Source organism: Salmo salar, chromosome ssa09 (assembly GCF_905237065.1).
Source record: "Salmo salar chromosome ssa09, Ssal_v3.1, whole genome shotgun sequence".
Classification (NCBI taxonomy): domain Eukaryota; kingdom Metazoa; phylum Chordata; class Actinopteri; order Salmoniformes; family Salmonidae; genus Salmo; species Salmo salar.
In genome coordinates this window covers 80,622,775-80,641,661 of record NC_059450.1, presented here as the reverse complement: position 1 = coordinate 80,641,661, position 18,887 = coordinate 80,622,775, and positions in this window count along the sequence as shown.

The following is an 18,887-nucleotide window of genomic DNA, read 5'->3' as shown; positions in this document are numbered from 1 at the left end:
ATCTTCAAAGTGGTAGGCATGTTGTGTAAATCAAATGATACAACCCCCCCCCCAAAAAAAATAAATAAATAAATAAATAAAATAGGAAAAATGCCAAGGGGGTGAATACTTTTGCAATCAACTGTAGGTTTGTTGTTCATCTACTCCCTCAGGGTGCTAGGCTAGCATGTACAGGGTATGTGTAGCATAGAGCTCATGAGACCCTAGCCCTAGCAATAGAGATGTGGTTGCCTTGTAGAAATGCCTAAACAGCAGTGGATGTGAGGGACTCTCCTGTCTCTCTATCCAGTCTGTCAGCCACGGAGCATAAATTGTCGTGAGCGGCATTGAGAGGGAGCGTTCCATTTTGTCCCTGCCCATCAGAGAGGGGTGCCTAGACAGCTGGGACCAGGGAAAGGCCTTCAGGCCTCCTGTCCCTTCAAAGTGTAATGTTTTGTGACAGAGCCACCGAGCCCTGGGAAACAGCCTGTAACAGCCACACCTTCAAATAAAAAGGTCTGAAAGAGAGAAAGACAGACAGCCAGGAGAGAGACAGCCAGGAGAGAGACAGCCAGGAGGGAGACAGCCAGGAAAGAGAAAGACAGCCAGGAGAGAGAGAAAGAGACAGCCAGCGGGAGAAAGAGAGAGAAAGCAGAGAAAGAGAGAGAGAATTAACAACAACAAAAAGTGAGCATAGCCTTGCTATTGAGAGAGGCCGCCGTAGGCAGACCAGGCTCAAGAGAAGACAGGCTATGTGCACACAGCCCACAAAAGGTGGTTTCCATTAGGTGGAAACTGAGCTGCACTTCCTAACCTTCTGCCAAATGTATGACCATACTAAAGACACATACTTCCCTCAGATTACACAGACCCACAAAGAATTTGAAAACAAATCCAATTTTGATAAACTCCTATATCTATTGAGTGAAATACCACAGTGTGCCATCCCAGCAGCAAGATGCGTGACCTGTTGCCACAAGAAAATAGCAACAAGTGAAGAACAAACACCATTGTAAATACAATCCATATTTATGTTTATTTATTTTCCCTTTTGTACTTTAACTATTTGCACATCGTTACAACGCTGTAAATAACTATAATATGACATTTGAAATGTCTATTCCTTTAAAACTCTTGTCAGCGTAATGTTTACTGTTCATTTTTTTTGTTGTTAATTTCATTTTGTTTATTATCTATTTCCCTTGCTTTGGCAATGTAAACATATGTTTTCCATGCCAATAAAGACCCTTAAATTGAAATTGAGAGAGAGAGAGAGCACACAGAGCGAGAGAGAGAAAGCACACAGAGCGAGAGAGAGAAAGCACACAGAGCGAGAGAGAGAAAGCAGAGAGAGAGAAAGAGAGAGCACAGAGAGAGAAAGAGAGAGCACAGAAAGATAAAGCATATAAAGATAAAGCACAGAGAGAGAGAGAAAGCACACAGAGAGAGAAAGCACACAGAGAGAGAAAGCAGAGAGAGAAAGAGAGCACAGAAAGATAAAGCACAGAGAGAAAGCACAGAGAGAGAGAGAAAGCACAGAGAGAGAGAGAAAGCACAGAGAGAGAGAGAAAGCACAGAGAGGGAGAGAAAGCACAGAGAGAAAGAGTTAGAGAGAGACTTTTACTTTGTCTTTCTTTAATGAAACTTTCTCATTTCATTAAAACCTCACCCCCCCACCCTCCTTAAAAATAAAACACCAAAATATGTCCTGTACTGCATACATGTACCATAATCACCTTGCCCTCTACCTCACGATGCAAAATAACACCACACATCACAATAACAAAAACCTCACCACTTCTACAACCGTATCTACAAAACATCATCCCCTGCTATACAGACAGCCCCCCTAACACACCATATCTCCTAAAAAATCTCCACACTTTTTATCATTTTATAGAACTCAAAATTCTACCCTAAGGCGCGCAGAGACCATCCCTTTAATTAATAGTCAAGGGTCTGTTATCCCCCCACCTTTGACTCTGTTCCTCCTTGTTAGCAAAATTAACAACTTTGCCTGAGCAAACAGAAAATGCAACAAAACACATTTGGCCTTCTCTTTAATTGAATACCTGTACCCCATTATAAACACCACCAACTGTAAAAACCATCCCCAACCTCTCACACAGACATTCCAGCAGAGGCAGTAATGGCATTAACCTGGCGCACACAGAAAAGACATGAATCACAGTTTCTCTCATAACACAGAAAGGACAACCCTGCCTGATTCCCGGTTCAACCCGTGCCAACCAGCTGTTAGTGTCACGTTCGTCGTATGGATTAGACCAAAATGCAGCGGGAATGTGTATACTCATCTTCTTTATTTAGAAGGAAACTTGAACACTTAACAAAATAACAAACAACTGACGAAGCCAGCCCTGTAAGGCAACACGCTATACATGGAACAACTACCCACAAACAGAGTGACAAAAACCCCTTACTTAAATATGGCCTCCAATTAAAAGCAATGAAGAACAGCTGCTTCTAACTGAAGGCCAAACCAAAAATCCCTGAACACAGAAATAGACTAAATAGACACAGACATAGAAATATACTAACATAGAACATTGCCCCAAAAAAACCAAAACACACTAAACAAACACCCCCTGCCACGCCCTGACCAAACTACAAAAACAAACAACCCCTTTTACTGGTCAGGACGTGACAGTTAGTGGCCAGGGCTCCATGTAAAACCCTCCACTGGAGGTCCCCTGACCTCTTTGGTACTGGGGGTTTGTAGAGCCCCCTCCATCTAAAACCCACCATACTCTCCGCCCCACATACCTCCTGCCACGGATGTGCCTTTACTCCTATTAGGCTCCTAATGTTCCTTACCTTAATAAAACCTCTCAGTGCACGGTCTAGTTTCCTGAATTTCCGCCTGTCTGATGTGCCCAAAGTAAACTGCCTGCTACTCAGGCCCAGAAGCTAGGATATGCATATGATTGGTAGATTTGGATAGAAAACACTCTAAAGGTTCTAAAACTGTTAAAATAATGTCTGTGAGTATAACAGAACTGAAATGGCAGGCGAAACCCCGAGGTCAAACCATCCCCCCCAAATAAAATTCAGCCTACCACTGATTTCAATGGCCATCCATAGCCTGACTAGACCCAGCCTCCGCTACACCACCATCTCTAGCCTGACTAGACCCAGCCTAGACTATCATCTCTAGCCTGACTAGACCCAGCCTCCGCTACATCACCATCCATAGCATGACTAGACCCAGCCTCATCTACACCACCATCCATGCATGACTAGACCCAGCCTCAGCTACCCCACCATCTCTAGCCTGACTAGACCCAGCCTCCGCTACACCACCATCTCTAGCCTGACTAGACCCAGCCTCATCTACCCCACCATCCATGCATGACTAGACCCAGCCTCCGCTACACCACCATCCATGCATGACTAGACCCAGCCTCCGCTACACCACCATCCATGCATGACTAGACCCAGCCTCAGCTACACCACCATCCATGCATGACTAGACCCAGCCTCAGCTACCCCACCATCTCTAGCCTGACTAGGCCCAGCCTCATCTACACCACCATCTCTGACATGACTAGGACCAGCATCATCTACACCACCATCCCTGTCATGACTAGGCCCAGCTTCTGCTGTGTGCATCTCATTGCCCCCTGCACGTTGACCTCGATTTCCCCCACTGGTGCTTGTTCCCTCACCTTGTCTACAGCCTTTATGTGGGCAAGCAAAACTCTTATGCCCCAAATTCCCACACTCAAAACACTGTAGACTATCTGTGCTGGCAAACCCTGCGTAGAGCCCCTCCCCATTCCTCACTTTAAAATGCACATTTAGCTGTTGCTAATTGTTATTCAGAAACATAGACACTTGCCACCGGAACAAAACAACATGCTTAACCTCTCTAGGGGGTCCGGGATGCTACCATCCCACCTGGCCAACATCCAGTGAAATTGCAGAGCGCCAAATTCAAAAACAGAAATACTCATTATAAAAATTCATAAAACATACAAGTTTTATACATCGGTTTAAAGATGAACTTCTTGTTAATACAACCACGGATTTCAAAAATACTTTACGGTGAAAGCAAACCATGCGATTATCTGAGAACAGCAGACAAATCATTACAAACAGTTACCAGCCTAGTAGAGAAGTTACAAAAGTCAGAAATAGCAATAAAATGAATCACTTACCTTTGATCTTCGTATGGTTGCACTCACAAGACTCCCATTTACTCAATAAATGTTTGTTTTGTTCGATAAAGTCCCTCTTTATATCCAAAAACCTCAGTTTTGTCCGCGCATTTTGTTCAGTAATCCACAGGCTCAAAGGCAGTAACAACAGACAGACGAAAAATCCGAAAAGTATCAGTAAAGTTCATAGAAACACGTCAAACGATGTTTATAATCAATCCTTAGGTTGTTTTTAGTCATAATAATCAATAACATTTCAACCGGACAAAAGCTTTGTCAATATAAAAGGAAAACAACAAAGTCATGCTCTCGGTCACGTGCATGAAAACCCTCGGGGACACTGAATGGTCCACTCATTCAAAATGGTGTTACTCCCTCATTTTTCAGAATACAAGCCTAAAACAATTTCTAAAGACTGTTGACATCTGGTGGAAGCCATAGGAAGTGCAATTTGAGTCCTAAGTCAATGGATACTGTAATGGCATTCAATAGAAAATTACAAACATTAAAATATCCCACTTCCTGGATGGATTGCTCTCAGGTTTCTGCCTGCCATATCAGTTCTGTTATACTCACAGGCATTATTTTAACAGTTATGGAAACTTTAGAGTGTTTTCTATCCAAATCTACCAATTATATGCATATCCTAGCCTCTGGGCCTGAGTAGCAGGCAGTTTACTTTGGGCATGCTTTTCATCCAGAGGTGAAAATAGTGCCCCCTACCCTAATGAAGTTAACGGCATCTTCCGTTAACCCGCTGGCAAACTTACCAAACAACTCAGATCTTTCCTGATTTGATCATCTGTAATAAACGGAGGCAAATTTGCAACTACTAACCTTGTCGAAGGGGTAGACAGAGGTGAAATTGGCACCAACACATCCCTTACAAATATTCCACTAACAATTAGCCTACTAACCAAATTTGCTCTTTTCATGAACACAACCACAGCTTTGTTCATTCTAGAAGCGGAAAGTATAAATTCAGCTCCTACCTGTTCACCGACTGCAAGCAGAACCTCCTCCACTTTAACTCCATTCTCAGGAACACACCTGAATCCATGCCGTATCGACAGCGTCTCCTCCGCGCAGACCACACCTTCCAAACCCCAGGAAACTAACCTGTGGATACCGCTAAAACAAATAGTCCATTAACCCTCCACTATAGGAAATACAATTGAAAGAAAAGACCAAGGACAGAATAAAGAAAGTTAGGACAGAGTCCTCCACACCAAACACTCAAACAACTCCCAGCATGCACTGTGAGAGAGTGAGAGAGAGAGTGAGAGTGAGTGAGTGAGTGAGTGAGTGAGAGTGAGTGAGTGAGTGAGTGAGTGAGTGAGTGAGTGAGTGAGTGAGTGAGTGAGTGAGTGAGTGAGTGAGTGTGAGTGTGAGTGTGTGAGCACACACACACACAGAGACAGAGAGAGCACACACACACACACACAGAGACAGAGAGAGCACACACACACACACACAGAGACAGAGAGAGCACACACACACACACACAGAGACAGAGAGAGCACACACACACACACACAGAGACAGAGAGAGCACACACACACACACACACACAGAGACAGAGAGAGCACACACACACACACACAGAGACAGAGAGAGCACACACACACACACACAGAGACAGAGAGAGAGCACACACAGAGACAGAGAGAGAGCACACACAGAGACAGAGAGAGAGCACACACAGAGACAGAGAGAGAGCACACACAGAGACAGAGAGAGAGCACACACAGAGACAGAGAGAGAGCACACACACACACAGAGAGAGAGCACACACACACACAGAGAGAGCGAGCACACACACACACAGAGAGAGCGAGCACACACACACACAGAGAGAGCGAGCACACACACACACAGAGAGAGCGAGCACACAGAGAGAGCGAGCACACAGAGAGAGATAAAGCAGAAAGAGAAAGCACAGAGAAAAAGAGAGAGAGAAAGCGAAAGCGGGGGGGGGGGCACGACAATCACACACATACACACCTCTTACGTCCAGAGGTGAACTTACAGACATGGAGGTTGAAGAAGAAAGAAAGAGTGTGATGAATGGAGTTTATCACTCTCTCTACTGTCCCAAATTCCTCCTGGGCTGGGAGAAACGTCATTTGAATAAATACTGTTGCACAAAGCTTTGTTGAACTCGGTTTCCCCAACATAATATCCATGAGATGCCTATCGCTTTGGGGGGGAATTTTTGTACAGTGAGGAGCCCACTACGCTATAACAGTGACTCAGCTACAAGGCCATCCACCAGCAATCACTCTGTGTGCTGATCAGAGTTTCTCATGTTGCTGAAACTGAGAGGATTTGTTTTTCTTACTTTAATTAAACCGTGAGGACGTTATTTGGTTTCTCTCTCCTCTCCTACTTCTCTACCCCAGCTGTGAGGAGGCAGCATGCCAGTCAGGGGCACTGGCAGGCAGGCACTGCAGGGTAAACTTCAGTGCACACATACTCCCATGCCAATCCTCCCACACACACGCACACACACATCTCCTCCGGATCAGATCATGCCTCTCACTCCCCTCACCATCTCCCATTATGAGAGGAAAGGAGCGAAGAAGTCATGACGATGTGTGTAAAATTAGACAGAATATGTATTGGATTTGTGAAATATGACTTTGCGTGAGTGTTTTACAGTTTTACCTCCCCCCTCTGGACTGTATGAAGTCAAAGGTGTGAAAATCCTCCATCTGGTCTGGCAGCATCTCCATCCATGCACCTGAGTCCTACTTTTACATAATCCTGACCTCTGCTAGCTAACGCATCAATGAGATCCCAAACCGACCAAAAACCAAACGATTACATAAACCAAGTTAATACTACAGAGAATATGTATTGCCTTTAAAATGCAGAAACCTTTTAGATATTGCTCTCCCACGTGATTTTTTTTTCATCTTTCACCAATGACACTGTCTCTTGGTACGTGCATGTTTAAAATGCAGCATGGTAACTATATTTACCTTTCGTATCATATCAATATTTGGCATATTTCTCAGGAAAATATATATTGTGATATGATAAATGTACCCCCTTTCCATCACTTTACTGTGTACTGAGATACACAAACCGTATACTAAATAAACAACACACTTGGGTTCAAATAGGATACATTTTTTTCAAGTGCTTTTAACATTTTATTGAGCCTGTCTGGAGTACCAGGTGGGCATGGCTTGTACTATCTGGACTATTCCATTGGTTCCATTGTGCCAGGCAAGCTCAATCAGAAACAAAGAGTTTTTGAACCCAGGTCTGGTAAACAGTTATACAGACAACACCTCAAGTCAATAAGAGGGTACACTATGGTCAATGACACAGACAAACTCCCCAGATCATTTCAGGACTGCCTAAAGCAGTAAAACAGTGATACTTGAGACAGATGTGTCCTTTGTGCACCCAACACTCAGAGATAAACTCTCTCACTGATCTCTTACCCCCCTCTCACCACTCCCCACCCCCCTGAGGTACACTGTGCTTACCCATGCCAATAGAGCTGAGGTGAGAGTGGAGAAACAGCAGCACTACTAAACTGATTTCATTAGATGTGACATATGCCATTGAACTTCAAAGTCCTACACTACATTATTGACATACAGTAACTGCCAAAATAAAGGAAACACATGAGTAAATGAGGGACATAAAAATGTATTGAAAGCTTCCACACAGGTGTGCTTCCTGAGTTAATTAAACAATTAACATCACATCATGCTTAGGGACATGTATAAAAATGGCCAGTTTCCCATAGTTTGGCTACCATGACTAGAAGAAGAGACCTCAGTGACTTTCAAAGAGGGGTCTCAAAGGAGCATCAGGGATTTAAAGGGTGTGTGTGTGTGTGTGTGTGTGTGTGTGTGTGTGTGGGGGTCTCAGTGTGTCTCAGTCACCAGATCTCAGCCCAATTGAACACTTATGGGAGATTCTAGATATTGTCGCATCCCTCCAATAGAGTTCCAGACACTTGTAGAATCTTTGCCAAGACGCATGGAAGCTGTTCTGGCTCGTGGTGGCCCAGTGCCCTATTAAGACACGTGATGTAGGTGTTTCTTTTATTTTGGCAGTTATCTGTAAATACAGTATCTAATGTATATTTATAACTATCAATACAGAGGAACATAAAGCAGGGTTCAGTAAGTGATAATAACATTAACAAAGGATCACCATTCTGCTTTCCAGAATTATCCACGTTTCCTCTCTTCTCGATTTGTAGTTGGTCTGGTCCTGTTATTGACTAGGATAAGAAGAACAATCTGAATATGTTGGACAAAAACGATCCAGTATAACGGGTCGTAAAGCGTTCAAACAAAAAACACTTTCCAAAACAAAAATTATATTTCTCATTATAGGTTGTAATGAGATTCCACTTTTCTCACAAATATAATTAATACAAATCTCCTGTTGTTGACAGCCATTACAGAAACACAGAACAATTAGTGTTGTTAAGTGTTAATCTGTTGTGTAGCATGGGAATGCCTTCTTCATTTGTTTGGGGCTGTGTTTATTTGTCTAATGTATTTCTAATTTACTTGAAGAATTCAGGCCTGGACATTTACAGTTGAAATGATTTAATGAATACACTGGGTTCTCTTCTGGGACTTGACTTATCTTTAAAGGCATCCTTGAAGACAAGCTGGGATATTCTCCCAGTAAACTGTGTGGTGCTCTGAGAGAGATTAAAGGGGTTCGTGATTAAGGACTGCACAGTTTACCCAATACCGTTGTTCACTATTGTACAGGAGGATCCAATCTCATACCACCCTGGAGGCTGCCTAGATACATGTACTGTAAACACATCACTGTTCTAATCAGGAAGTCTTTCTATTTTCATGACCACACAGTAAACAGGTATTAATACATCTTAAGAAGCTGCTGGGATTGGGGGGGACTGGCATTGTGACTTGATTTTCAGATGGATTTTTCACATGATGACAGTACACAACTGAACATTTATTTTAAGAGACTGGTGGTTTCTCTACACTTCAGTAGTTTCAATATTTGATGTTGTGGAACTGATTGAGCGACTGATGTCTGGAGCTGTAATGCATGTCCCATGTTAACAGATACATTATGCTGGGTATTAAAACCACTTTCATCACTACCCTAAAAAAACACATCCAGAGTACTTTATGTAAATGTTGTTTCTGTTCAACAGAGCATTGGCAACATTATAGTTCCTCTAACCAGGGGCCATATATACAGCATATACAGTGAATTACTTTTAAAGAGCAGTTAACGTCAAATTGAGTTTCTGATCTGTACCTGTGCTCTCTCTATACTGAGCTTGCTGCCAAAGAGAGCAATCAGTGAGAAAGTCATGTTAGCAGCATATAGACGTGCTAGCTGATAACGTCACAGAAATGATGTACACACTTCAAATGGGGCAGAAGTCTGTGTGTTTTTGTGATTCTGCGTGGCCAGAGAGCTAGCAACAATGACAAGGAGCTGCCGTGTGGGGAGTCGTAGGTGGCTCGTTTCAGCTAGTTTTATCTTGTTCTTGATACATGTCTTGTTTTCAGGTGTTTTGACTGATGTCATGTCTTTGCTAATATGGCAATAATTGTGGCTAGCTAACCAACAGCTGTAACAATGTATTTGAGAGACAGCAAGTGCTCATTGTGCACATTTATTTATGTTTTCAATAAACATTTGAAACTAAATATAGTTTACATGTTATCAACAATATAAGCCAACCCCGACTGTTTTGCGTCATAGTTGTGCATCCGTCGGTTTTGTTGCTAAACAACATCTATTGCTATGTGCGAACGTTAAAGGTCCAATGTAGCCTTTTTTATCTACATTTCAAATCATTTCTGGGTAACAATTAAGTACCCTACTGTGATTGTTGACAACTGAAATGGTCAAAAAGAAACAAAAAGAGCTTCTTAGCAAAAAGCTATTTCTCCAACAACATTTTTGCTAGGACTGTCTTGGATTGGCCTGAGTGAGGGGCCTAATTGGAGGAGCCTGATGGGAGGGATATGTAAGCTGAAAACTAGCTGTTATTGGCAGAGAGGAGGGCAAATTCTCTTTGTTATTGGTTTATTGGTTTATTAATTTATGCTACCTTGTGATGTCGCCAGGAGGTCCAAAAACCCCACCCATGCAAATAAGCTGAAATTCCAGATGGTCTTTTCAAAAAGCTCTTACATTAAAAGGGCATAATCATAATTTTCACAATTTCACAGTATTATTCTCACCTCATAGTGTGGAAATATATGTAAAACACAGGAAATCACGTTTTTGACTGCACTGCCCCTTTAATGTTACACATTTCAAATGATATAGTGAGGTTTAGATAGTTATATCTCTCAAGGGATGTTATTAGAAGGAAAATGGTTTGACTTAATTCTACAACATGGTGGTTTTAGCGCACTATAATATATTTATAATTTTCATTGTTGAACATAAAAGACAGTAAAATCACCAGGAAATCAGCTCAAAGTGATCTTGATTTAGGAAATCTGTTCTAAAGTATTCTCAAGCATAGGGTATGTGATCGTATCCCAATGTTATCAGGGTTTGAAATTATTCATTTTTTGTAAAATATTATATATGTTTGGGATTCTTGAAGTCAATTTGCAGTCTACAAATTATTTAGTGCTGTGTTCTGGCTCCTCGACCATCTGTTCAAGAAAAAATCGGGCCACGACTGAATGTAATTGGGGACCCCTGCTATATGCTATAGTATATTACAGCAAGGACCCTCTCCCTACCCCCAAAAGCCCCCCTCTCCTTACCAAATAATTGCCACTCAAACAGTTTGATGCTCTAGCCAGGATGCTCTGGCCAAGATGAGCGTTAACCCGAGATAACTGACAATCACATAGCATATCATTGTTTTTGTTTAGGCGATGTCGGAGATGTAACTGTGTTGGAGCTATCAAATCAGTGAGTGGCTGCTCTTCTGTTCATGGTCAAGTAAACATCACACATTCCACCTGTGTTTGAAGTTCAGGATGAGAAAGTGTAGCATGTATAGAAGGATTTATATCAGCCTAATCGAGGTGCAGATTACATCACACATTCCATGGTTTGAACTTGTAACACGGCTGCATGGGATTTCTACTAATGCGACTCGGTGCATCCAATGGCAATGTCCTCCATAGGTATAACGCCGGGAGCAGGTTAACGCTCATCTAATTGAATCCCGGCCTCTGTCAGTCAAGTTAATAATGTTATAGTATGACTTGTTTATCATACACCTCCTGTTTCAATTTTTTTTGTTGCAAATTACAAAGATAAAGCATCAAATACTCAGCTGGGGTCATGTCTTCCATCTGTTAATGAATTGAGGCACAGTCAGTGAGGGCATACTTTTTTATCAGTGACACACTGTGAAAAAAATATATTCTTAATGGTTTCTGTCTTTTCACAATATTCTCTCCTGTGATTAATTATGTACTAAACCTTGCGCAAAGACAGGCATGTACAAGATACAAAATACAAAATGTTACCCAGCAGTTTCTAATGAGGATAGAAAATGTAGTCTATTTTCATTTACTTCATTATTCTATCCTTTGTTATCGTAAACTCGAGGCTTAAAATGTGTATTTTAGTGAAACAGTGCCATACGTAATCTTCCAATATAAAACCTTGTGGAATATATTTCATATTTAATAACATGAGAACAAATAAAACTGTCAAAGTCAGTCAGTGTGCTATTTTGATGGGGGGAGGAAATAACCCCTACAGGCCTAGCAATTGAAGTAGTTTGGAGTCAGCTGACTGCAGTTCTACCAGAATTCTGACTGGCGGATTTAGATTAACTACAGCAACAGATCAGTTTAATTTCTCTACATGTACGTCTCTTGCATGACAATAAGGCGTCTTTGCTGTGTCTACAATACCAAGCGAGAAGATGCAGCTCCAGCGTTCTCTCATTAAGAAACCATCAAGTGCCTCGGTAACAACTCTAAGATAGGGAATGACAAATCACTCCTCTTTGCATTACAATCTAGCGTGATTCACAGGAGAGAATCACTAAAGCATAGGACGAGGGGTCGATTTGCTCATAGCGAGACAGCAGATATGAGTAATGAATGATTATCTGCAGATAACAAGACAATGCAGAGATCTGTTCTTGCACCTCAGGGGTAACGACACACTGTACTGCTGCTACAGTAATGGCTGGAGCTACCAAGTCCATCATATTAAACAGACTGGCACTAATTAATTGTACATATACTCCATATATTGTTTAGATGACTACTGGATTAAAAAATACTCAGATGTCCTGTAAGTTATTCTGGTGGTACAGCCATGAATTGCTGTCAATAGCCAGCACAGCTCAGATGTGAATGTAACAAAGAAAATGAGACGTACATGAACCATGGATAAATACCATGCCATACTGTAGGTGTTGTTATATTGGTTCCCCTAGCAAATATGATCACCATATGACATCATCATGCAGGTTGTTTAGAGACTAGGATATGTGGTAGATATGCCTCCTCTTCATCCCCTCTGTTGGTTTGTCCCACCTTGCGTTACTGGCAGCCATCTTGGTCCTGGACAGCACCGCAGTGAGACAGGGATCAATATGCTGCAGTGCACTTCAGCGTCTTCACAAATTACCCATCTCCTCTCTCCTCTCTGCTCATCCTTAGCTGGATGAAAAGTGGTACAAGAGTAAGAGGAACGATTCTTTTGCCTTGGCTTACACCTGTCACAGGCCTGAACGAGGAGTCCTTCAAGGACCGATTTCCCTTTTCGTCCGTCCTCTCTAACCTCTCTTTTTCTCCCCCAAAGAAAAAGAGAGGTTAGGTTACCTCCTGTCTCTAGGACCATCTCTCCCTGAGTGAACCATGACACTGAGCATGAGCTTTGTGCTACGGAAACAAGCAAGCATGAAAGTTGTCATTCACATTCCTGTGACTGGGGACAGATAGATCTCTGGCGTGTTGAGATGAACGTTGTCAAAAATTATTGAAATGAACCCTGTCTAAACCAGTCTAGCCTGTTAGGGCTAGGGGGCAGTATTGACACGGCTGGATAAAAAAAAATACCCGATTTTAATCTGGTTACCACTCCTACCCAGTAACTAGAATATGCATATACTTATTACATATGGATAGAAAACACCCTAAAGTTTCTAAAACTGTTTGAATGGTGTCTGTGAGTATAACAGAACTCAAATGGCAGGTCAAAACCTGAGAGATTCCTTTACAGGAAGTGGCCTGTCTGACCATTTCTTGAACTTCTTTTCCATCTCTATCTTTTACTAAGGATCTCTGCTCTAACGTGACACTTCCCACGTCTTCCATAGGCTCTCAGAGCCCGGGAAATAACAGAATGTCGTCATTCCAGCCCCAGGCTGAAACACATTATCGCCTTTCTCAAGTGGCCGATCAAGGGACTCTGGGCTTATGCGCGTGACCCGACCGCCCCCGCCTTTGTGATTTTTTCCTCTGTTTGCCGAAAAGGAGATTCCCTGTCAGAATATTATCGCTTTTCTACGAGAAAAATGGCGTAAAAATTGATTTTAAACAGCGGTTGACATGCTTCGAAGTACGGTAATGGAATATTTAGAATTTTATTGTCACGAATTGCGCCATGCGCGCGACACTTCTTTACCATTTCGGATAGTGTCTGGAACGCATCGAACAAAACGCCGCTATTCGGATATAACGATGGATTATTTTGGACCAAACCAACATTTGTTATTGAAGTAGCAGTCCTGGGAGTGCATTCTGACGAAGACAACAAAAGGTAATCAAACTTTTATAATAGTAAATATGATTATGGTGAGTGCTAAACTTGCCGGGTGTCTAAATAGCGAGCCCGTGATGCCTGGGCTATGTACTTAGAATATTGCAAAATGTGCTTTCACCAAAAAGCTATTTTAAAATCGGACATATCGAGTGCATAGAGGAGGTCTGTATCTATAATTCTTAAAATAATTGTTATGCTTTTTGTGAACGTTTATCGTGAGTAATTTAGTAAAATGTTAGCGAATTCCCCGGAAGTTTGCTAGTTCTGAACGTCACATGCTAATGTAAAAAGCTGGTTTTTGATATAAATATGAACTTGATTGAACAAAACATGCATGTATTGTATAACATAATGTCCTAGGGTTGTCATCTGATGAAGATCATCAAAGGTGAGTGCTGCATTTAGCTGTCTTCTGGGTTTTGGTGACATTATATGCTGGCTTGAAAAATGGGTGTCTGATTATTTCTGGCTTGGTACTCTGCTGACATAATCTAATGTTTTGCTTTCGTTGTAAAGCCTTTTTGAAATCGGACAGTGTGGTTAGATTAATGAGAGTCTTGTCTTTAAATAGCTGTAAAATAGTCATATGTTTGAGAAATTGAAGTAATTGGATTTTTAAGGTTTTGAAAATCGCGCCACAGGCTGCAAGTGGCTGTTACGTAGGTGGGACGCAAGCGTCCCACCTAGCCCATAGAGGCTAGACCAGTGTAAACAGAGCTTTTGGGAGAAAATTGGAGAGAAAGTATTTTTGAGTAGAGGCATTATCTCTCAATCTGCTCTACTTTTCCCTTTAGTAGTTATTTAGGCCACGATTCAATCTGATCCCGTTGTAGCACGCTTGGCATTTAAAGGACATTTACGATTGAGCTGGCATATGAAGCGTTTACCGTGAATGCGATCTCTGCGAACATGGGAACATTGCCTTTAATAAAATACTTATTATTAACATTGCTCTACAAGCGCGATCAGTTTGTATCCTGGCCTTAGTTAACAATCAGTGGCAAAAGGTTATGTAGCACAGTATACTCAAATTGTATTTGTCACATGTGTCGAATACAACAGGTGAAATGCTTACCCACAAGCCCTTAACCAACAATGCAGTTTTAAGGGCCTGTGTGGCTCAGTTGGTTGAGCATGGTGTTTGCAACGCCAGGGTTGTGGGTTCAATTCCCATGGGGGACCAGTACGTAAACATTTGTTTAATGAAATGTATGCATTAGCTACTGTAAGCTGCTCTGGATAAGAGCGTATGTAAAATGTAAGAAAATATAGTTAAGAATATGTACTAAAGTAAACATTTTTTTAAATAACACACTAAAATAACAATATCAAGGCTATATATAGGGAGTACAGGTACCAAGTCAATGTGTGGGGGTACAGGTTAGTCGAGGTGATTTGTACATGTAGGTAGGGGTAAAGTGACTATGCATAGATAATGAAGAGCGAGTAGCAGCAGTGTAAACACAAAAGGGGGGGGGGGGGGGTCAATGTAAATAGTCCGGGTGGCCATTTGATTAATTATTCAGCAGTCTTATGGCTTGGGGGTAGAAGCTGTTAAGGAGCCTTTTGGACCTAGACTTGGTGCTCTGTTACCGCTTGCCGTGCGATAGCAGAGAGAACAGTGTATGACTTGGGTGACCAGAGTCTTTGACCATTTTTTGGGCCTCTGACACCGCCTAGTATATAGGTCCTGGATGGCAGGAAGCTTGGCCCCAGTGATGTACTGGGCTGTATGAACTACCCTCTGTAGCACCTTATAGTCAGATGCCAAGCAGTTGCCATACCAGGCGGTGATGCAACAAGTCAGGATGCTCTCGATGGAGCAGCTGTAGAACGTTTTGAGAATCTGAGGACCCATGCCAAATCTTCTCAGTCTCCTGAGGAGGAAAATGCGTTGTCGTGCCCTCTTCAAAACTTTCTTGGTGTGTTTGGACCATGGTAGTTTGTTGGTGATGTGGACACCAAGGAACTTAAAGCTCTCAACCTGCTCCACTACAGCCCTGTCGATGTGAATGGGGTCATTTTTGGCCTTTCCTTTCCTGTAGTCCACGATCATCTCCTTTGTCTTGCTCACATTGATGGTGAGGTTGTTATCCTGGCACCACACTGCCAGGTCTCTGACTTCCTCCCTGTAAGCTGTTTCATCGTTGTCAATGCTCTGGCCTACCACTGTTGTGTCGTTAGCAAACTTAATGAGGGTGTTGGAGTCGTGTTTGGCCATGCGGTCATGGGTGAACAGGGAGTACAGGAGGGGACTAAACACACACCCCTGAGGGGCCCCCTGTGTTGAGGATCAGCGTGGCAGAAGTGTTGTGCCTACCCTTACCACCTGGGGGCAGCCCGTCAGGAAGTCCAGGATCCAGTGGTAGAGGGAGGTGTTAACCTCTTGGCGTTCCCCTAGGATAGGGGGCGCTAAAGCGATTTTTGAAAAAAATGTGTGCCCATTTTAAACGGCCTCATACTCAAACTCAGAAGCTAGGATATGCATATAATTAATACTTGTGGATAGAAAACACCCTAAAGTTTCTAAAACTGTTTGAATGGTGTCTGTGAGTATAACAGAACTCATATGGCAGTCAAAACCCCGAGACAGATGGAAACAGGAAGTGGAATTCTGAATTGCGAACTCAACTTCATCACGTTGGCTATTAATCACACCATGAGCTATGGTTCATTGAGCACTTCCTATTGCTTCCACTAGATGTCCCCAGTCTTCACAAATTGGTTTGAGCCTTCTACTGTTAAAACTGAATGAATGAGACGCTGTGGAACGTAGTCACACGGAGAGGGCCATCACCATTATGACGCCGGCGCCCCTGGTTACCCTCCCCTTTCGAAACGTTTTGAAACACAATGCAATCGTCCCCCTCAAATCTTATTGGCTCTCTTGTTGAAAAACGCCCTGAAGATTTATGTTATACAATGTTTGACATGTTTGAACGAACCTAAATGGGAAAAAAATGCATTTTCTCGAAATGGCTGGTCCGTGGCCGACGGAAGTTTTGGAGCAGCCTTCAGACGCGCTAACAAGAACAAGCTCTTGGAACATAAAGGAGTCATTTTTTTCGAACGAAAATACATTTGTTGTGGATCTGGGATTCCTGGAAGTGCTTTCTGATGAAGACAACCAAAGGTAAGGGATTATTGACAATATTATACAAGACTAGATGTGATATGCGATTGTTCCAAGATGGCTAGCCTATTGCTATTGCTAGCCTATTGTTCTGAGTATCGCATCCCCTTTTATCGCAAAGTGTGATTACCCAGTAAAGTTATTTTTAAATCTGGCATTACAGGTGCTTTCAAGAGATATTCATCTATAAATCTTAGAATGACAATATTACATTTTTAAAATGTTTTCGAATAGTAATTTAGTAAATTGTAGCTCTGTTTCATTGGATGCATTTGAGGGAAAATAGTTAGTCAACGTTACGCACCGATGTAAAATGCTGTTTTTATATATAAATATGAACTTTATCGAACAAAAGACTGCATGTATTGTGTAACATGATGTCCTAGGTGTGTCATCTGATGAAGATTGTCAAAGGTTAGTGCTGCATTTAGCTGTTTTTTGGTTATTTGTGATGCATGTGGTTGGTCGGAAAATGGCTATGTGGCTACTTTTACGATATACTCCTCTAACATAATCTAATATTTTGCTTTTGCTGTAAAGCCTTTTTGAAATCTGAAAACGTGGTTCGATTCAGGAGAGGTGTATCTATAAAACGATATAATTTAAAAAAATATATATATATATATATATTTATATACATTTTTGTCTTTGTTGTTCTGAACCCACTGTCCCCAAGTCGTTGTCGTCAAGTTCACCACCCCTACCCCGTCCATTGGTCTGCCCTGTAAGGAGCTCACTTCTGCCCGGTTGTGCCTTTTTCCCAGCCTGCCCTGTATCCAAACGCGCACAGTTTGAGATGCGACCAGTCGAGTGTTTACTGCCACAGCAGCATAACATTTCATTAACACTTAATAAAACTTGATTTAGGTTACATCATCCTCAATATTCTGTCTGGTTGGCTGATAGCCTACACACAGTAGCACTTATTTCCTTATAGGATCATAACCACGGGAAGGATGCACAGCATCCCCGCTAAAAAAAGATAGAATTATAGAACTACTGCTGTATGTTCATAAATGAATAAAATAATTCAGAATAGCCTACTATAGCCTATAACTTAGCCACAGAGGACCAATAACTTCTGAACAGAGAAAATTCGAATCTGTCTGCTGTCGGCTACCAAATGATTTTGACCAACTTCCAAATAAGCCTGTTGAGCCAACATTGTTTTACAAAGTAAAACAAGAGAGATAGGCTTTTGGGTGAGTGAGCTGTGCATTCACTGGGTGAGTCAGTGAAACTGGAAAGCTATTTTAGGACTATAATTTCCTTCACATATTGCACAATATGTGTCTCCTCCACACACCTAGGCCTAGGCTATTGATGGATTCAAGACAATGTCTTTTTTATTGATCTCAGATTCTCAATTTGTCAGTGTCACAGTAGCCTGTCATTTTGATAATTTTTGCGATATTAAAAAAGATTCTGCCAAAGTCTCCAGTCATGTAAAATGACGTAGAATTGCATGAAATGCGTTAAAAAAGGCAACATTTTTCCTGGACCCTACACTACAAAACATTTTCCCCATGTGTGCAACTTCTGTAAGCGCCTCTACTCTACTGCTCTATGCCACTAGCAAATGCGATGATATGCATGCAATGCTTTATTATAAAGGTGCATTTTTTTTATGTTTTATGGTACCCCAGAGCTCCCCAGGTCACCCCGTTCTCGTGCTCACTTTTTGTTCCGGCACCTCCTAATTTACACTTCTACAGAAAACACTGAACCAGAGAAGAAGAGGCGAAGCAAGAGGTTTCACTCTCACCAAAATCTGTCTAAAATAAGCAGAATGTGTTTGTTTTTATGGGCTTATTTTGGACCTAAGCTTATCGCCTGCCTTCCTGCCTTTGGGACAACAACTCCCATTG